The 22,450-nt window shown below is 37.5% G+C and overlaps 1 protein-coding gene across 4 annotated transcripts in view; it reads right to left on the bottom strand.

Moving 5' to 3' along the window:
* Window positions 1-22,450, bottom strand: part of tafa1b (TAFA chemokine like family member 1b) — a 188,165-nt gene that overhangs the window by 155,858 nt on the left and 9,857 nt on the right. For all 4 annotated transcript variants that reach the window (XR_013796013.1, XR_013796014.1, XR_013796015.1 and 1 more), the window contains exon 2: window positions 1,003-2,121. The gene's annotated coding sequence lies outside the window, so the exon portion shown is untranslated. The remainder of the gene's footprint in view (window positions 1-1,002; window positions 2,122-22,450) is intronic.

Raw genomic sequence — 22,450 nt, 5'->3', positions numbered from 1 at the left:
CAAGCAAAAAAAAATATCAACCTTGGACTTTAGTAGGTCACCTAAACCTCAACACCTCCACATTGTATTCTGTTGCATATCTTTCATTTTTCCAGGTACTTTTATAAGTCACTCCTCCATGATGTGGTGTCTGAGATTCCGGCAGGTTATTGAGAGCAGCTTTGGGAGTCGGTGCTCGCAGCTGTCGTATAATTAATGCATTGATCTGATAAATCATCTGGTCGGATGCTTTTACATGTTTCACTTTATGATCCGCATGTTCATCACTGTCCTCGGACACACCTGCGCACGACCAACGCAGGATATTCGGCACTCTACACACTTAAAAAGATGTGCCTAGACATTTTAGAGTGCATAAATAAATAATAAAAACTAAATTATATTATTATTATTCGGTGCATTTCTGTGTAGTTTCACATTTCAGTCTCAGAAGAAAAAAAAGATGAAAACAAATACAGTTACACTTTATTTTAAGTAATATTAAGCAACTACATGTACTTACTATAGGGTTGGGATATGATTAGGGTTTGGTTGTGGGTTAGTTACATGTAATTATGCATAATTTACTGTTATTACTAGGGTAATTACATGTAACACATGTAACAAGGACAAAACAAATACTTGTTCTGTATTTGTTCTCGCACTGTAGTGCAGATGTTATTAGTACAAAATAAAGCTCATATACGTTATTGAATGTAAAATATTGGCCGTCTTGTGTCCACCTATGTCACAGCATCAGCAAGGAGCTTAGAAAGGATCGGCAGCAAAATCCTATAAGCTCATCGGATCTGCACCGTATTGAAACTGTCAACTCTTAGTATTTTTGATAAACTATCAATGACTCAGAGACGCACAAAACACATGCTTAAAAGTCAAGTTTGCCATTTCAAAAAAGCACACACCTGCTGACTTTCTAGTCTTTTCTGTGAACTGACCTCCAATAGATTAAGATCTTTTTGGGGGGGGATTCTACCAAGACAGAACGATCACACCTAATCTTACCTGTGAGACACCGTCAGGAGAACGTTAAAGAAACGTGCCGTCAATGCCCATCCAATATCCTCATCACATAATCATAAATCCATGATCCATGCTCACGGGAAGGAGCTTCCCGGCAAAAGTTCCTGCTCGGATCTGCGGGTCAGAGGAGGGGAGGGGGGTGGGGGATGAGGAGACTTTTGTTCCTGCTCCTACCCTTGATCCCCTCTTCTGTTGTAAGTCCTCCTGGCTGCAATCCACCGAACACAGTCGGGCATCCGACAGCAGAAACTCCCGTCACAGCTGTGAAACGCTGTCAGAAACTAGCTGGGATTTGAGGAACGAGCGCCTTGTCATGTCACCTTTAAATCACCAGAGAAGCAACGTATTCCTCCTGTTTCTCAGCCTCCTCACGCTTCCCTCTGAAGGTGAAGCTTCTTTGGGGGATAACAAGCTAATTTGCCTCTTCACTTTTTTGGTCCTGCACATGCGACGCCACTTCTCTCTCTCTCGTGCGCTCGCTCTCTCGCTCCGTCCCTCTCTCCTCTCAGCTCTTCTCTCCCATTGAGAAGCCACTCAGTATGAGTCTCTCCTCTTCCCAGTGTACTGATTGGTGTGCACACGCATGTGTGTGTGTGTGAGTGCAGGCGTGCTTGTGTGTATGACAATACTGCCTTCGCGAGTGGGAGAGCGAGACGCATCACATGTCTTAAAGCAAGACTGCCCACTGTAGCCAAACAAAAAAGGCACCTATACAGTTGATATAACCTTGTGTGTGTGTGTTTTCTGTGTGCAACTGCAGTCTAGAAAGGAGATAGAAAGGGTGGTTTAATTTCCCAATATGCTTCCTTAATTCTTCAGATTTTGGAGGGTTTGAACAAAGAGACTGAAATATGCTCAGAGCAACACGCGTTTAATAGAAGTGTGTCCGCAGCTGCGTTTGCAATCATCTCATTATCCTGAGATTGCTGCTGTGTTTCTTTGCCTGTTTGTACAATCTAAATGGCTCTTTGTGTTGCGTGCAGCTCTCACTGGTTGTTGAGTGTTGCCAGAATAAAGTTGCAGCTGGCATGCCAGGCACACAGAAACAGTCGTCCCCTTTATGTGTTGATGCGGTTCGGGGAATTCGGAGGTTTTTATGATCTGAGAATGAAATGTTGAAAAGAATATGAATAATAATTACAAAAATAATAAAAAAAACAACTAGTAAAACGCACTAAAATGATACAATTAGATTTAAAATCAATAAAAATAAAAAACAAGCAATAATACTACTAATAAAAATTAAAGAGATCGTTAAGAAATATATAAAGGCAAAATGTACACACAAAAAAATAGGACATCACACAAATAATATAACATAACATAACATAACACACACACAAAAACACAGACATAACACACACACTATAGATAGATAGATAGATAGATAGATAGATAGATAGATAGATAGATAGATAGATAGATAGATAGATAGATAGATAGATAGATAGATAGATAGATAGATAGATAGATAGATAGATAGATAGATAGATAGATAGATAGATAGATAGATAGATAGATAGATTAATAATATATATTATTCATATTACTACTACTATTATTATTATCAGTGTTAGGGAAAGTTCATTTTAAAAGTAATGCATTACAATATTGCATTATCCCCCAAAAATATAACTAATTGGATTACCTAGTTACTTTTTATGGAAAGTTATGCGTTAAGTTACTTTTCCTCGTCTATGCTGGGCTTGCTGGTTTGTTTTTTCGACCAATCATCGCATTCGTTCTGAATTAAGCAATAGCATGTGTTCCCTATCAGTCAACGTGTGTTGATACATGATGTGTTGATACACGGTGAATGATACATGATCTAACTTTGTCTTTCGTCGTCTCGCTTCTGGTCTGTGTTCGTTCATGTGGTTTAGGGGAGGCGTGGCTTTGAACAGAAATTTACAGTGAGGGTGGGATCATATGCTTTCAATGCTACCAGGCTAAAGTTAGCATTTCCCAGATCACCAATTGAACCTTTAAGTTGTAGTAATTTTGTTACGTGCTGTAGCGGTCTGGGGCAGTGCCTGACATTAACGCACCAACCCGCCAAATGCGGGTGGATTTCAGTGGTGGCATGTAATGCAGTCACTCCCACCAGCCACTTTGGTGGGTTGAATTTTATATAATATATATCTTTTTTGAATGGTAGTCATTTAAAAAGGCATCTGAAATAAACTAAGTGCAATCTAGTGTTATCAAAAAAAAAACAATCTGAAACTCTTCTGCAGATTTCTCTCCGACAGCAAGTTGACACACAAACCCACGTTCCTTTACTCACTCATTTCATTTGCAATGAATATTGTTGGTGTTACAGGGCTTGAATTTTGGCGAGGGATTCCGCTAAATGGGCATTATTTTACATATTCCCGCAGATTTTGTGCTCACATCCAAAGTGCGTGCACATAAAGACAAGTATATTGGCTATATAAAACAGTATAATGGGGTCAGTGCATCAGATCTTAAAGTGACACCAGCCTAATATACCAGCTGCCAAATTATGATATTAAAAATATCTATATGGCAGTTTTTCCCTATGGTATCGATGTCAAAATAGTGGCCAGTGAAAATGCTGAGTGGCTAACTTTGGAAAACCCCTAGTCACACTGGCAGGTGAGCAAAAAAGTTAATGTCAAACCCTGGTCTGGGGGTATGTTCCTTTAAGACCCATGTTTGGGGTTTCCCCCGGAGCCCTGCATTAGTTGGACAGAGGCTGAAATATGCTGCACAAATCTGTATTCTTTTTGTGTTTCCCTCTAAATTAAATATATTCGTTCAAGGTAACCTGTGTCGAATGCATCCTTTCAACACAGTAGGTTACAGTGCATTTGGCATTTATAATAAAAAAGTGGCTTATTTTTATTTCAGATTTAGTCATTTTAGTAATTTAACTTATTTGAGTTATTTGCCAAGCAACATTTCCATGTTCTAGTTTTTCCTCTAACATTTATTTCAGCTTGATTTCAATAACCAAAAACTATTTTTAAATAGGTCATGAAATGGAAAATGCTTACTCATTGTCCTGGATTTGCATACATATAAGAGGTTAGTCTACAATAAAATATTACTTTTCCAACCACATCTATACTGTATTGGCAACAAAAACCCACTGTTTCTCGGGGGCCAACTGGGATATGAAATGTAGGCAAACCAAATCTCTTGAAATTTTACAGGCGTATGCTGAGGCAGTCGTGTCAAGATCTATTCCTTCTTTCTTGACACAACTGACTACATCGTGACATTTCAGTGACAGTAAAGCTGACAAATGCTGCATGGAGCAGCTGGAGCGGAGAACCTGCACACACTGTCGTCACATGAATATCTAAGAGCTGGAAATATGTGTGAGAGCGAGCGCGAGTGCAAGGGTAGATGAGCGAATCAAGATCGGACAGATAAAGCACTTGACTTCCCCAACTGATGCTTAAATCTGAGATTCATTTCTGAGGGTAGGAACACTGTTCTACATGAGCGCAGACAGTGAGCCTAGCCAAAGGGTGTTTTTCGTCCTGCTGTTGTCTGAGACACTTGCTGGTCTCCACGCGCAAGACTGCCAAGACTGGAATCGCAGGCTGGAGTGACACAAATGTTGTTAAGGGGTACAGGGGAAATGTACAGTGTAATGAAACCGTGAGAGGTAGATATTTATTACTCTCTCAGTAGGGTGCCCTAAAGAGACCAAGTAACTGAGGTAATTGGCACCCACCTAAGAGTAACTGTTAACAAGTTTTTGTTCTGCATGTACACTAGTACTGACCGATGATGCATGACGCCTAATCACGTTGCAATGGCTTGAGATTATAAAGAGTCTTCAATTAGTAGTTTTACAGTGTAAAATATCTAAAAAAATCTTCAAATTCATTTATTTGATTAGAATTAATGCATAAGATATTAAGACTTCATAAATTGAGCGCATTTTGTCTTGCTGCACTTGCAACTTGTTTATCCCTAAAAGAAGTGGAAAAAAAGTGCAGAAAAGACAAATACTCTAGTATTAAAGATACATTCTCTAACAAGTTGTATTATCGTATGCAGTATTGCTTCAAGTAAATGTTACCCTTCAGCAACAGTGAAATGAAAATAAAAATCATAAAATAAAATAATATCAATGTTTAAATTTGATTTTTGATTTATTGGTTTATTTAAAAGGGGACAGTGCAATTTCATAAAACACATGAACAAACATGGTTAAAAAAGCCAGATTTAGCCAAAAGGCTATTTTTCATCTGTAGTCCCAAATTAGATTAAATGCTGAAAATCTATTAAAATTGACTATGCTACAACTGCAAAGCTAATTTTATATAGGCCTACATATGGTTCAAATGTAAATAAGGTAAGAGAGACTGCAAGATTCTATTTTAATATCTTATGATGTCCGTACCCCCTTTTTTCTCTCTTCTCACTGTTATTGTCTGTATCCTTTCGTTTGCGATACAAAAAAGACTGCAAGATTACTTTTTTGTTCCTAGCTCTGGTTTATTTAACTGGTAGCATGACGCTACCAACACAGCAGTCATGGGTTCGATTCTCTGGAAAAGCACATTCTCGCACAATTTCTAAATCGATTTGGAGTGCATTATGCCATATGTATATTTACAAATGTAAATGCAGTTTGTAATAAACAGACTTAAATTTATGGCAATAGTCTATAAACCTTCTTCCAATCTTTAGAATTTTAAGTGTGAACTTTTGTTTGTGCGGTAGCTCTATATCTATGTTTCTATATTCTATGGCATCGCTGTCGAAGAGTAATTCGCTTTTGAAGTGGATTCACTTATCGTAGAGTTAACAAAAGTAATCAACAGCATTGTAATGTTTGAAGCAGATGTCATAAATGTCTTAAAACGAGCAGTTCATTCATAAATCTGTAAGATCTTACATTCATGCTCTGGAAGACAGAACACACAGAGCGCAGCGCTGAAAATGGGTAGTCCTACATGAGGTCTATATATTGCCTACTTCGGGCAAATATATTGCCATATACTAACTACAACAGGAAAAAGAACATGGATACAGAGGTATAGAAACACCGTAACCAAAAATTAAGGTGCATTACGTCATGCTGCTTTCCAGTCTTGACAGCTTCATTGATTATAATGGGAACAATTTAGTTTTGACACGCTGACATGGTGTGAGGAAAATGGAAACCAAGAGTAATGAGGAAAAAAAGTTTATGAGTCCCTGTGAACTCTGAGCATAGACCTTGAATTTTATTATGGCCGCCCTGTTGACCACTGCTTTCATCAGAGTGTTAGCGCCATAATGTAATGGCTGTGACTCAGCAAAATACAGCCGCTAAAGATGAAGGACTTAATGGCATGGTCGTGAAGCACAGAATGTGACAAAATGAGTATAATTTGTAACTAATGCACTACCACAAAAGCACAATGAAGGGGGAGAAAGGTGGAATTAAGGCAGCTGGGCAAAAAATATAAATAAATAAAAGATTCTGAATTAGCTTAGATGAGCGCATTAGCATTTGACTAGCTGCTTTTTTTAAACTCCTTTTGTGCTGGCTGACTTCATGAAAATGTATGGCTTATGAAAATGGCTCATGTTTATTTTAGGCCCTTCAAAATCACATTTGTGTTCCTTCAATGTTGTGTGCCACTTAAACTTGAAACAAGGTCTTTCTTGAAACATCTTTATATGCCTCTAAGGACGACTTAAAAGAAAAATCATCCAATTAGCCGTCTCTCACGGCGATTATGTATGCTTACGACAGCGATGCTGTTCTGCGTCTCATTGTTCTGTCATCTGGGGTTTGGATTTCACATTTATGACTATTTTTTTATTTACGTCGTGAGGCTTGCGTTTTGGGACGCCACTGGGTTTATCATTACTGTAGCTTTCGCTCTCTACCCTTCCTTCGGTTTCTATCTCTTGGGCTCCTAATATTTCCAAGCATCTGTCGCCGCTGTCCATGCCAAGCTGGGCTAGACCAGTCCAAACACCAGGAGCCAGCTGTTTGAATCCAAGCTCCACAGATAAATGCTGGTCTGGAGCTGCAGCTACCCATGATTTCTTCATGCCGCACATTAGTCGCAAAATGCCTTAAAGGGACAGTTCCAGCAAAAATGAAAATTCTGTCATCATTTACTCACCCTCATGTCATTACAAAACTGCATGACTTACTTTCTTGTGTGGAACAGAAGAAAATATATTTTGAAAAGAGTCAGTGTTTTTATTTGTCCGTGGACATGAAAGTCAATGGGGTCCAATATTGAACAATGGACAAAACAGGTTTGATTTGGATGAGGATGAGTAAATGATGACAACATTTTCTTGATTTCTTGAAGTCAGTAAGCATATGTCAACCAGATCAGAATCCAAAACCCACTTGGAGAGTAGGGAGTCTTACTGGGGCGTACTTTGTGGAGTGCATGTTTTACAACATAAGATGTCTTCAGAGTGAAACACTCCAAAGCAAGAAGAGGGAAGTGCGCTCAATGATTCATAAACTTAGTGGGGTGAGTGTCTGAAGCACGTATGAAACAATCTTGCTTTGCTTGGAGGTGCCTCAAGGCCAAAAGGGCCTGGAAATGGAATACAAAAGCTAAAAACAGTTTTGCGTGATCCAGACAAAGACAGCCTTTATCGCATGAAGCTCTATGGTTCTTAAACAGGAAACACTGACTTGTCCTTCATCAACCTTTAGCTAAAATCAAAGTAAAAATGTGAAACATTAGACATTGGAGGAGGATCCCACCCTGAAAATGATATAAATGATATTGTCATAAAATACGATGTGAGACCCCACTAATCTACAGTGAAAAAAACATTCGAAGTACACTACAAATGTCAAATGAAATTATTAAGGTGGCCATATATCCTATTTTTTAGCCCTTATTATGCTATTTTAAAAGTTCACAATTTTAAAGTTTTGTCTCCTACAATAGGTTTGCATGCATAGTGTGGTCCCAAAAAAAGGTTTAAGGTCTATATGACTATCATTTAAACAAGTTGCTTTGGAATTATATTCATTGTGAAAAGTGAAATATCTGAAATTAATGTTCCATTTAACTATGTGGGTAAAAAAAATATATACTTAATATGAAATGCATAATTCCAGATAATATTTTTCTAGATTAAATTTGTCCCTTTCTATTGGGAAAAAATAATGCAATTTTCAATTCGATTATGTACAATGGCTGCATACTAAAGGTCAAATACTTTTTAATCATTACCTTCAGCATTCATAATGCTGCATTCACATACATGAAGTATGTGTTGTGTGGTGTCGCGTGCCAGAATTCGTCCCATTCATCGAAATTAAAATGTTGTGATCATGCAGTATGTGTAAAACCACGGTAAAAAAGCATCATGCAGCTTGTGGTACACTAGCGAACAGCTGACTGTATATATCCGCAAACTAAAATGTAAATTCTCAGAAGATTTACACACAAATGCTAATGCTTTCATCATGGTCGGGATTGTCTACAAAGTTACTGCGAGTCAGTGGCAAAGAAAGTAGCAAACGTTAGTCCAACAGAGTAACATTAGCCAGAGTCAGTTTGTGAGCTAAATGTACTAAATTAAACCCTTTAGTTAATGTATTACGTATCATGAACTAAAAATTAACAATATAAATTTTATAAATAGAAGTTAATAACCCCACCCCTAGGGTCCGCAGAATATGGTCACCCCAATATTATGTCTGTAACTTTATTCATCACTTCACAAGAGCCTGACTGCAGTGTTATGAAGTTGTTTGTCTGTTGTGCTGACCTGATTAAAACTCCACAGTAAATATTATGCTCCTGTCTCCTCATTTGAATTTCAGTGCAAGAGTTGCACACGGCCCATGAGTTAAACCAAATTCACCTCAGCAGGGTACAAATACCAGTTTATTTGCATATGCGATGTCTGCTTTGTTTTAGTGCCAGACTTTACAGTACTGTAAAAATTAGGTAATGGAACAAACGTAATTAGCACAGTCCAGTTTATGATAAAGAATGATAATGACTTAATTTTATTACTCACAACATCCATGTCATGAACAATTCGGTCTTCCTGTTAAATTGAGTCCACCTAGGACCCCAAATTGATTCCAATGGCTGAAAAAAAAACGTTGAATCTGTACTCAGTATCCAGTGCCTGATTAGAAATCCCCAAATTACGTACAGTATGTCGACTGAACTATTTTATTAAGATCATTAAAGTCGCCATGAAATCAAAATGGTCAATAATTCTTCTTATTTTTTATGAAATATTGCAGTATTTATTATAAATTATTTATCCGTGCACATTATGATAATTTTTTATTCATGTGCCCTTGTGATCTTTAATCAAAATATCATCTTTGCCCAGTGGCATCTCTTCTCTTCTCTCTTCCGGTCAATCACGAGATCCCAGCAATAGCATATACCACAACCATCCAACAATGCAATCAATCATTAATTCTTGACAAAGTAAAGCCCCACCCAACTTTTTATGTTTGCTTTTTCTTTTAGCAAGCTCACATTTTGCAGGCTAACCACAGAGCACACTAGATTACCGATTAGATTTCCCAAAATAGGGTTCCAGTGGAAACAGTCAGCAGGTGGTTCATGAGTTAATGAAAAGCTAATAAATAATTAAATCATAAAAATGTAAAATGTAAAATAAGCGAGTCAAAAAAATTGTCATGCATTGAATCAATGCCATTGGTCTCTATTAAATGAAGCATCAGCTTCGGCGTTACCCATGCGACGCATTGCTGGTCAGCCTTGAAAAGTGGAGCTCAAAGTTAAAAAAATAATTAACACCTTGTTTCATTACTTCTATCTTTTAATGAATCAGCATTTTTGAACGTGTTCGTTGAATAAACGGTTTAATCATTAAACTTTAATGACTCACTCAAAGACAGTCCGTTACCGTAATGTAACTGTGCGCTGAGTGACAGCCTTTTAAAGCGCAGAGACACTGTTTAGTTTCAGTTACATTGGTTACTGAAAATGTCCTCGTTTTTGTGCATGCTGACCACATCGTAACATTTATTTATATAGCAACAAATAAATATAAATAAATAAATGGCGATAATACCGCATATCGTGCTATTGAACAACTCAAAATTACCGCGGGAATATGGGAAATTCATTCACCGCGACAGCCCTACTTCAAGGAGAAAGTCATATACACCTAGGATGGCTTGAGGGTAAGTCATGGGGAATTTTCCTTTTAAAGTGAAATACTCCTTTAAAATCTCATGGGGTATTTCAGGTAAATGTTTGAGGTATATGTTCGACTTTAGGCGGCGTTGCACAGACCAATCGGTGCATGACATCATGGTACCGCGAAAGCGATTTGAAAGCATACAGAGCTCTAAGGCTGCGTTTACACTTGGCATTAACATGCGACCTGTATCTGGATGTTGTCCACATACACATTGAAAAGACGAGTGTAAACGCGATTCTGATCGGAATGTTATCCGATCAGCGTGTCCAGTTTCGGAGGTAGTCGAGGACGCATTGTGATCGGATCTCAGTGTAATGTAAACGCAATCCAGCCATCGTGTCTGCATTCACAGGTGGACGTCATTTAAATCCCCGCCCAGTCTCCCCACGTGGCTGTCAGAAAATAATGGCCAGACGCAGTTTAGACAATAAATACAATTTATTTGAACCTTCCAATAAACGTCAATATTTAAAAGTTAATTTTATATGTCATTTTTCATTTTAATTGTGCAACATTATCTGAACGAGGCGATCGCCTGTACAATCACAGCTGTGATCATGAGATCTTAATGAAGAGTGTGCGCTGCTTTGCCAAAGGAATAATGGGAATAAACTTTTAAAAAATTATGTTTTAAATGTTGAATGTTTTTATTGTTTCAGCATGTTTATTTATCTCACATTTCTGTTAATATTGTCATTGCATGCTATAACCACCCAGATAATCGATGATGTGACTTAACCATGGTTATTTTTGTATAATCAACTCTGGAAATATTCCTTCATTTAAAAAAACGTAATTTGATTTAAGAATGGAGATTGCACAGGAAACTAAAGTGAGTGAGTGAAAGCAATTGAGACATTGTTTCATTTTTATAATCTTTACTCTTATTGGTGTCGTGCTACAGACCTAATTTAAATATTAAGCAGGAAACAGGGTCCGATCGGTTATCCAGATACAGAGGCTACTTATTATGAACAAATGTAAACGCATGGTGTCCTGATTAGCTAATGATCCGATCTGCTTGATCGGATCACGGTGATCGCATGTTAATGCCAAGTGTAAACGCAGCCTAATTCAAACACCTATTAAGTCAAAGGGGTTCGGCTGATAAAATGGGCATTGCAAAAGGCTACACCCTGGGGGTCCTAGGCAGACTCAACTCAACAGGCGGACCGCATCATTGATGTTTTTGTGCTAAAAGTGGTGCAGTTGTTTAGTAAATTTGCCCCAAAGCATATTTGAAATCACAGCATGTCTCTATTTGTTCAATTATTAGGTCCTAATTAGCGGTTAACAAATAAAAAAAATTACATAAATAACCTTGTTGCTTCATTCTCCTGCAGCATTTTGAGAGACAGGAATTTGCAGTTTTCCTCAAAATCAATATTTATGATAGCTTCAGGACTGAGAATGATGTGGAACGCTGTGTATTGAAGGCTCGTCTTAATTATTCCCTCATGGTAAAGAAGAAGGAACACACAAGCCTACGCGCTCTAATTGACACAGTGTAAAATCTCCCTCAGGTGCATGGCACAGAAAACTGGTATAAAACAGGGTGTTTGTGCATTTTTCAAAGAGGTTTGAAGAAGGGCGCGGGATAAGACAGACTGAGACTTCATATTTGTCTCAGAGGTGTTTACGTGCGGAAGAAAGAGAGCAGATTGGTGGCTTTTCGCAATCCCCGTGGAATAAACCATCTATCACCGGTTTGAGAAGATACTGAGAGAATCTCGGGTGTTTATTTTGTGTTGTATTCTCTTCTCCCCCTCGCACACGATGTTTGAAGTAGGTCAGAGATGTTGTGTCGGTAAAGTGTGGGGACCTGCAAGGCCTCAGCAGGAGATTTCTTCCAGCCTTCGCACAAAGAGCAAAATAATTGAGTGATATCGAAATACTTTTTTTAGTAGTTGTTGTTGGGATGTCTGCCACGGCAACATACTGTACCTGATTTGAATCAAAGCCTGCATGTGTTTCTGTTTAAAGGAATATGTTTAAAGGGATAGCACCCCCCCACCCCCCAAAAAATTATAATAATAATAATTGACTGTCTTTTTGCTCACCAAGGCAGCATTTATGCAGTATTTTCAGCGTCATTACTAAAGTCTATAAAGTCTATGATCTTTCAGAAATCAGTCTAATATGCCGATTTGGTGTTGTTATAAATGTTAAAAACAGCTGTGGTAATTTATATTTTTGTGGAAACCTTTTTTTTTACGATTTATATATTTATATTTAAAATAACCGTTATTACATACTGTATATTTTAAACATATAAAAGATTTCTATAATACCTTAAACATTTCATATCTATATCATCACACACTGGTGGAGGACACATTATAGGAATAAGACAGTTCATGCCGATCATAAAGACCTCTTATTTAGTCTTAAGAGACAGGAGTGATTAATCGGTTTGTATAAAGCATTATTTGAAACCAATGCAACTTTCAAAAAGCAAGCACAACAAATACACGGGAAAGAAAAAAGCTCCATGATTCAAGGATCCAAGATTCAAAGTGAAAACTCGTTCTCCTCTGGGAAACATGAAAAAACTAATTACATTTACTATGGATTTCTGCAATACATCGGTCATAAAAAATCTGACCTTCAATATACTTATGAGTTAACACAGTTTTTCCATTTTGCACAATGAATTTATGTTCAATACACTTTATGTTCAATAAAAACATAAAAATGTGATCTAGGTATACAGATTTCCCCATTTGAAATGGCAACTTGTCCTTTTAAACTGTTCATTAAAAGAAATGGCTCATCAAAGTCATTTGTTCATGAATCGGGCTAAACTGATGCAGTCCATGAAGACACAACAGAAAAACTATATATTTTGTGGTACACTTTTTATTGCATCACAAGACCAATAGAGCAGATTTCAAAAATCCATATTTGAGTTGTTAAAAAAAGATTATTCAGTAAAAAAAACAACTATTTTTGAAGCAAAAGCCTTACATATATCATTGTTTGTGTGCCTGTGAGCACAGCTTGTGTTGGAGAATAAACACAAAAGACCATTATTCCATTATTTACAGCGCTAAAAACTATTCCATCAGATCAAAAAGTGATATTTGAGGGATCTTTAAGGATTTGAAAAGATGAAAGATAAACATTAGGTTTGCACAGAGTGCAAGACCTTTAAAATAATGGCTAAAGTTTAAGGTAGAGAAATAGAGCAATAAAAAAATACAGCACTGATTCAAATGACTCCACTATTTGGTTTTCAAGGTAATTTCCTGAATAAAATGCAGACTGCGATTGATCTGGAGACTATGGCGTTCAGATGCTGACCTTCTGCAGCCATCAGCCTCAGGGTTTTACTAAAAGTTTGTGCCAGCGCAAACCCTCTCTTTTGGCGTTAAAAAAAAATACTGTCAGGATTTACTAAAAGACACACAGTGAAAAATTAGTGCTGAAAAGAAGTAGAGACACTTTTTTTTTGCGGTTGACCTTATTGCATATGCATTTGTAGGACTTTCCATTTCAGACATATTTATGCGGAGAGTATTCAAATGAATAAAGGTGATTTACTAATGTTTGCGCTCGTCAATTTACTGGTATCTCACCATTATTTACAGCCCAAAAAAAGCACTTCTTAAACCAGACACTAATTTGCGCTGCTCCTGGTAGATTGCGTTTTATGTAAATTATCCGGCTGCTTCTGTGTTCTTTCATTTCTGTGCGTCAGTAGATCACGCGTAGAATTTTCCACTCCCATCTGCGCTTTTCTAGAATTGCGCTCTCATGCTAATTTGCCCTGTTTAGTAAATATGGTCGTTAGCGTTTCAGAAATTGATTATTGAGGGACCTGCACCTCATGCTTTTCTTTTAGCGAAGATATTGAAAGACACTTGATGAGCGAAGGGCACATGGTAATTGCATTTGGGTCATTTTGATAAATATGTGATAAAGCAACATGAGTAAAGGCACGTGGGACTTATTTCTTTAACATTTTTAGTATTTTTTCCTCCGCCTTGCTACGCCTGTGGTACAGTGATAATATGTGGTGATACTATAGCATAATGAGCGATTTACAAGAAAATTGGTAAAATGCCGGTAATTTTTTTACAGGGTTTTCAACACATTGTAAGGGTTAAATCAGGCAACAATACATTAATTATTTAGCAGTCTCCCTAAAGTGATACAAAAGAGAAGCCTTAAACTGGATCTGAAATGAACATGTCAAGATGAGACAAAAGGAAAGACACAGAGAGGTGTCCCGGCCCCTTTCTTGCCCTTTTAACGTCCACTCTTTGCTTACTTCCTCCAGGCCGTTCATCTCACAGTCTCCCAGTGGACTTGAGGGAAATGGACTCTTAGTCTGCTCTCCATAGATCACCCATTGACACTGATGGCCCGACTTTTGGATTCCTACATTTGATGTTTCTTTTTGAAATCAATTATTCAAGATCTCAGATTCATGTCAGAGAGCACGCCTATTCATCCTTCCTGATTGTCATGCACCACGTCGCCATTGATCAAAGGACCTCCACCTTCCTCCTCAATATTTAAAGGCCCTGAAAAATGACTCGTGAAGTAATACAAAAACTGTCACTTACTCCAAAAGCTCAATTGTGACCCTTTTATTCAGATTGTGGCTTCACTCAAGATAAACGTCAGCTTTTGAGGAAAGTTTATCGACATATCGGAGCTATGCATGACAGGTAATTCCGGTCTGTTCTTGACACAAAGCTACTGTATCTTAAGGCTTTAAAAGTGAATAAAGTGCATGTCACAAGAGTCACAGACTCATTTTTTGATACTTTTATGGGTTTTTGTCATTTTTTTAGCTTTTGAATATGAGAAATTTCAAGTTTGGGAGAATTAATCTGACAAGCTTAACCAGCGTTGCCAGATTGGGCTTCTTTAGATCAGGTTGGACCAGAGAAAAATGCATTAGGTGGGTGGACTTTTTTTTGCTTCTTTGTCCATTCATGATATGTTAATAGATTTGAAGTTACAAGGAAATTATCACCATAAAACAACATGTTGTGCAGGTATCAACACATTTTTAACACAACCTTTATTAGTTAAGTTTTACCAATGGGCCAGGTCAGGGAGACCCATTAATCAATTTTCCGTCTTCGCACGTCTTTGCCGTGAGAAGTGAAGTGATGACTCATGACAGGGTTTTAGTGTCGGGAGATGACTTGAAGGCTCTTTGTAAATATAATTGTAACTCTGAAATCAGAGCACAGTTGACTTAATCTGTCAGAACATCAAATTACTTCATCAAAATCGAAATTTATTATGGGACAATACTATTCCTATCCAGCGTCATGTGCGAATTGTCCGGACCGGTCCAGAACATCTTAAACTGTCCAGACTGGACTCTGGTTTACCCCATCCTCAAACCTCACTCGCCTGTTCAAAGTCATTGACTGCTGTTTTGGCATAGTTTACTTTGGACAAAAAAAAAGAACTATTTTATTTGTCAATGTTTTGATCCGTTTTCCTATTGTATTGTTCTAGTTGAGAAATTGATTAATTTCCAGTACTTTGTATTGAGCAGATGGTCTTTATCAATCTCAGGTGACAAATTAAATTATATTAGGCCTACATTAGTTTGGCAGTGAATGTTTTGGGTTGGGTTTTCTTGCTCAAAAAGAGCTTGTAGAGCTTTTGGGCTAGAAATCATAAACCACTGAGCAAGATTTCAAAATGACCTAAAATAAAAATATCTATAAATGTATATAGTATAGTTTTGTATAGTAGTTTTTAAAAAATCAACATTTGGAGCTCACCTGCATTAATCATATAAATTATGATAAAATAAAATGTATATAACAATTAGTGCACATATTATGGCAGTCTAAAAAGCTAAAACTCATGCTAAACTAAAAATAGCAAATGATACAGTGGAGAAAAAAATATTAAAATAAATAAATAAAAATATTTAAATAAATAAAACCACAATAACCCAGCAAGGAGCAAATTCAAGCTTGGGTACTTCAACGGACCAATAAGTCAAGTGAAGGAAGCAAGGCTGTTCACTATATGACCTCTGGTAATATGATAGTCATGCACAAATTATTGGAATAGCGATTATTGGAGTTGTCCTGTGTATTAAACAAGCAGACATTGTCTGGTTCAGCTGTTTGTTGATAAGATCCCAGCAATTGATTGTAGATTTGGTCATATAAAGAAACAAATGAAGATAGCAGTGACCTCTGTGACCACTGGTTTCTGATGAACTAACACAGTACAGAGGCGTTTTTAGTCGAGCTACTAAAGGGTCTGCTGAAGGGTCCAGAGTTAACACAAGAAAATTGAGGTCATTTGTAGAAAACGGTAAATGTGAATTCCACAGTAGATCTGTTTTTTATAGTGTAAACAGCCAATAAATAACAGCAGTCTACTCAGAATGGTGTGAGATTAGACAATTATTTAAACACTTTCAGCCAGCAAAAACAAGAACAATCAAAAACAGTTTAAAGTTTATCAGAAAATGTCTGAGGTCAATCGGAAAGGATGAAAAGCCTGTCTGCAGGAGACCAAAGTCCCCTGAAATACATTAACCTTTATAAAAAACATAAAATGCAGAAAAACAAACATCTTCCCTGCAAATGTGTTTGATCAAGCAGTCCATTTGCATTTAACTGCAAAAACACTGGCCTAGTCTGAGGTAAATAATATTGGCATTAGGGTCGGTAAGGCTTTGGAATAGAGTGCAAGTCACATTTCTAATGCAAATGATTACCATCTTGTATCCATCTTCAGTAGCCCTCACCATGACCTTTTCTAAAGCACTTTTTCTTTCTCTGATAGATTATAAAGAAGACATTTTCTTTCAAAATGGCTGCACGGAGCAAAGGTTGAGGGCACTCACAGATCTCTATCCCTTTTGCAGGTTTTTCATCGAGTGATCATTTCCTGTGAGATCATCAGTTGTACATGGCTGAATCCACAGCTAAAGAAACATCTAACATCTCTGTTCTCCCAAAATGAGAATTCTGTTATTTACTCGCTATATTGTTCCAAACATGTATACGGTAACTTTCTTCAGTGGTTTTTGTACATTCAACAAAAGTCACTGTGGTCCAAAATAGCATTCTTCAAAATATCATCATTTGTGTTCCATAGAAGGAAGGCACACAGGTTTGAAACGACATGAGAGTGAGTAAATTGCCCTAAAATGAGTTCCCTTTTGATACAGTTCACTCGCATTGCATTAGTTTTTCTGATGCGTATGGGGACAACTCCGAATTCAATTTCTCCGAATACTGAAGCCTGATTGGTTCATGTCTGTGCACTTGCACAGGCAAATGGCTTTTCAGCCCGCCGAAACCGAAACCTATTTAAGTCGTGCTGAAAGCAATTTTCATCAGGTTTATTAGGCTGCTGTCACTTTAAGAACAAATGCACAGACCTAATGTTACACATCAGATTTTTACCCCTAAGCTGTATCCAAAATCACATACTTCCCTACTATAAAGTAGATGAAAAACAGCGTGAGTAACACAGAGATCTTTTTTCGTGGCTTATTGTGCTTAATAACAACATCCAACATGTCCAGCAATTTACTCTCTCATTCATGCATGTTCTATTCGTAAAAACCGAAACATCAGACGCAAGTGCATTGCTTCCGGAGGACATAAGCAACTTTTTTTCTTATTATTAATATATACTAAAAGTAGCCTACTTCATTTACAATAAAACAGCACATTAATATGTATTATATGCCTGTTAAATTAAATTTTCTAAAAATCGATTCTTTTGATGCAGAAACGTTCACATCAGCATCACGATGCATCATAAAATGATTATATTCCACAGCTCTAGAGTCTGAGACCAAGAGCACTGCAGTGATGCCAGCATATCTCACCAAAGCGCACAGTACAGTTAAATCCAATAGGTCTTGAAGCCAGTCAGATTTCTAAAGGATATCGAGGTATCAAAAGAGGCTGATGTTATAAGACAAAACTGCTTGTATCTATAAAAACTGAATATGCCTACAGCACATGTGAATCCTGTCTGACCTGTAAGTCCTTCCGACCAATGTTCTAGTTGACCCATACGAAAGTAAGTTGAGAAAAAAGACAGGAAATCCATACTTATTTACAACAGCCACTTCAGGTTGCTCTCTCAACATGAAGGGTTCCTGCTTGCCCAGGTCAAGGATCTTTTCATTTTAACTCCTCAGTCGTGGAACTACCCTGAAGCAACAGTAAGAACAAATAAGACCACATAGCCCTAAAACATGTGATCTACTCTAGACGTGTTCAAAAAAAAAAAAAAAGAAAAAAAAAAACTTCTGATCTAGGTATACCTAGAAACCGATTTAAGTCCCTTTGGTGCAATAAGAAATCATAAAAAAAAATAAACAATTAAACACGATTGAAATGCAAAGCATGAAGTAAATTAAAATGGTAACAATGTTTAGCTTCTTGCTAAGCAATGCCAAAATGGACAGATTAAAAAGCCAATTTTCCACATTTGGGCCAAACCGTTCTTATTGTTTTACCGTTCCATTCCGATCCGGCCCAGCCGGTATGGAAATGGTTTCATTTTCCACATGTGGGGCTGGTAACAGAGCTCTTTGGAATGTAATACAAATGCACGCTATGGATGATCAGATATTTCTTTTAATTTTATAATTAACTTGCGTTAACTTCGCTCAAATAGCGTGCTTGGCCAGCTACAGAGAAACTGGCAGCCAGGCAACAGACAAGTGACCAATCCGGACTGGCAACATTATTAACACATTCCACCAGCATGGTTCCGGAAGAATTACAGGCTGAGAACATTTAAAACCAAGCTAAAATGGAAATACAACTGGAACCGTTCTTTACCGTTTTAAAACCATTCGGCCCGGAGGTGGAAAATCTGCTAAAGACGTAACATTAAAAAGTCCACTACATGGTATGTAACTGTGACTGCACCGTAGATGTGCAATTTAAATTTGCCCTTTATTTATATTAATAATGTAGTAAAAAGAGTGACCTTCTACATTGACATTGAAATACCAGAGGTCCACGTATTGGAAAGCTAATTATGAGTGCTAGATTTTTACATCCTTTTATTACATTTTTACATTGGCACTTGCCTGTACAAAACTGGCTAATATATTGCTCAAGTGTGGGTGTTTGCCAAAGTGTTACTACAGTGTTCTGGGTGTATTGTTGTTGTTGTTTTCTGTTAGCATGTATGCATTTCCTTAGGTTTTTTGAGTATTTGCTAGCTTGTTTCTAGTTTCCAGCCCAAGTCCAAAGAGATCATCCACAAGTCTCGATATTCTGCTCCCCATATTCGGGTTCTGCAGTTGAAATCTATGGGACTTGCTTGTTTTAGCATCCACAAGATAAAACTTCTAAGACTCAAACAAAAAGGCCAGAGGTGGATCATTTTAGAGTCTATGGCTATGTTTATCCATGTGAGCCTTCATAGTCCCTGAGGCCCCAATACATGACCATCTGGGGTATCTGAGAGGGAACATTTCTGCTCAAGGATGAGAAAAATCAGCTGAGTATCTCTCATTCTCTCTTATGAAGGAGAAAAGAGTGTCTCTAGAGTTTGAAGTGTTCGTTCTTTTGCTGTGCAGAACAAGGACAGAGGCTGAGCGCCTATTAAATGTGGCATAGTGATCGAACAGAAAGAAGTTTCACTCTCTCTTTATCTCGACACTGCAGCACATGCCCACAGCCACGAACACTTGATGCCCAACAATATGAAAGCAAAAATCCACAAAGGTTAAAGAATACTAGGAATGGTGCACAGTGGACAGTTCGTTTTAATGATTTGCAGCCATTTTCTTTGATCAAATAGAAACAAAAACCAACACAAGCTCATTGGAAAAACAAACCTGTGGCAACATTTTAGCAAAATACGTACCAATACTTACATATCACTGCAGTTTCCAACAGAAATGAACACTAGAGGCAGTAAAACAGCAAACACCAACAAAATAAAACGTTGATGTATTCACATTCATCTGTTTCGGAAAAAACTAAACATGTTTTTAGCCGCACACTCACTGGACATTTCACTTTGAAACCATCGCGGAAATGCATGACGCAATGCATTTTTTTTTTGTGCCACATATACTTGCGTTTTTCTAATGAACATGGGGCTGACAAAAACACATTTGACTGATCTCATATAAAGAAACCGGTGACATCATGAAGACATCAATATCCTCTCTACATGATCAAATGACCACGAAAGACCTTTTAAATACCACACCAATAAATCATTAGAGACTTTTATTCTTCAGGGGCCATGCTTGATGTAATTTCTACATTTTCTCTTAAAGAAAACTCAATTTAAATGGCCTAAACTACTCCAAATAGACTTCAAACTGGATTTCGAAAGGCAATGTCGCCTCATACAAAACAGCACCCCTGACATTAAAACCTGGTGCATGAAAACCTGGTCTCTTGATGTCCTCCATTTTTTTTCCGACTTGATGTCTCTAAAATGGACTCTCTTTAAGGATGTGTTTTTTTTTGTTTCTGTTTTTCTTAATGCTTTTTTCTTCTCTGCTCAAGCTTAATATAGGTTATTAAAGTGAAGATGAGATATTAGGCAAAAACATGTCTTTCTTTTAATGCACCCTTAATGTGTTGTAGCATTGATTGCAGCTGTGGCCCATGGCTCTCTTGCACTCTATGAATATGTTTTCATAATACAAAGCTGGAATTAAACAATGGGTTTATTCAGACTCTATCTGAGTGATGCCACTTCTATCTTTATTATTAACCCCTGCATGATTTTTTATTATTTAGAATACAAATAGTTTTCAATTCTAGATTATTGACTTATTGATTATTCTGTCATCAGTTACTCTCACCCTCATGTCATTCAAACCCTGTATGACTGGCTTTCTTTGCTTTTCCTGTATGTTGGCAACTCTTCAATGCAATCAAAGTGAATGAGAACAAGATTTTTCTATGTTTTTTTATTTAAAATAGGGACATTTCATTGCAGTAGCACCACCAGACTTTTGCAACTAATTTGGCTTCAACTGGATCAACTGATGATACTGTTATCAACGTTTCACTACATAATAAAAGACCCATGTTTGCAGTTGTGCCACCTTGACATATGAGAACATACAAATTTCAACGAACTCAACAGCTTTAAAACTATACTGTTATTTATAGTATTTGTTTACATAAGTGTTGCAAAACATTTTATTTTAAATTGCTTCTTATTAAAATACAATTTTAAATAGTTTTGTTCGTCTGATCAGTTGTGCAGATGGTTGCGCCACCTGACATCTCCGGGATATAAGATACCAAATTGTATGTACTGAAAATTAATCCAAACAAAACAGGTTTTATAGAAAAAGTGATGCATGTCATGAATTCAAATTATTTTAAAATGAATTAATGCACTTGGACACATAAATATGCACGTCATGTCATTGACCTATATATTTGTTTGTTTTTTGTTCTCGAATTTTCCATGGAGTTTATAAACCCCTGGTGTACATGACTCATGCCCTATATTTCAAGTCTTCTGAAGCCATATGATAATTTTGTATGAAGAACGGACCAAAACGGAACCACCAAAATGTCTTCTTTCCTCCCTAGCTCTCCTTTCCACAGTCTTCTTAATGCTTCCTCAGAGAAGCAGAAAGCTAGCATAGAAGAACAAAACTGAATCTTTACAATCAATAAATCAATCAATCAATGAATGATTCACACTGGCTTAATGATCCAAACAGTAACAGCCCACTGGAAAGGAAAACAAAAAATAACTATTTCAGCACGTTCATTAAAAAAAATCTGGAAGATAGTGCATGACTATGGACTACTTTGATTTATGGGTTAGAACAACATGATGGTGGCACACAATTCATTTTTGGATGAACTATTCCTTCAAAAATCCATATGTAGGCTAAAACATGCATAAATGAATGCGTTAGCATAAGTTCTGCCGGGAAGACTAATTTGCTACGTCACTTATTACCTTCTCATCTATCCAATCATACTCTTATACTTTTGGTATAAAAGATCGGAACTTACTGTACACACGTCTGTAACACACGTCCCTCCATCCTCCCCAACACCACCAGGATGGTCTCTTCCCTCCATCCACCCCACCACCACCAGGATGGTCCCTTCCCTCCATCCACCCCACTTCCCTCCATCCACCCCACCACCACCAGGATGGTCCCTTCCCATACCTCGTAGGGTTTCGGCTGCGCCCCTGCCTTCGTCTTCAGGCAGGATATGCAGAGTTCGGACCGTCGGATTGCAAGCTATGGACGGGGCCTACGCCAAAGAACTTGATTGCTTGCTGGGCTGTTAATAAA

Source organism: Phoxinus phoxinus (assembly GCF_949152265.1).
Source record: "Phoxinus phoxinus genome assembly, chromosome: 22".
Lineage (NCBI taxonomy): Eukaryota > Metazoa > Chordata > Actinopteri > Cypriniformes > Leuciscidae > Phoxinus > Phoxinus phoxinus.
The sequence above is the reverse complement of the archived record's forward strand: the minus strand, read 5'-3'. Positions and strand labels throughout refer to the sequence as shown.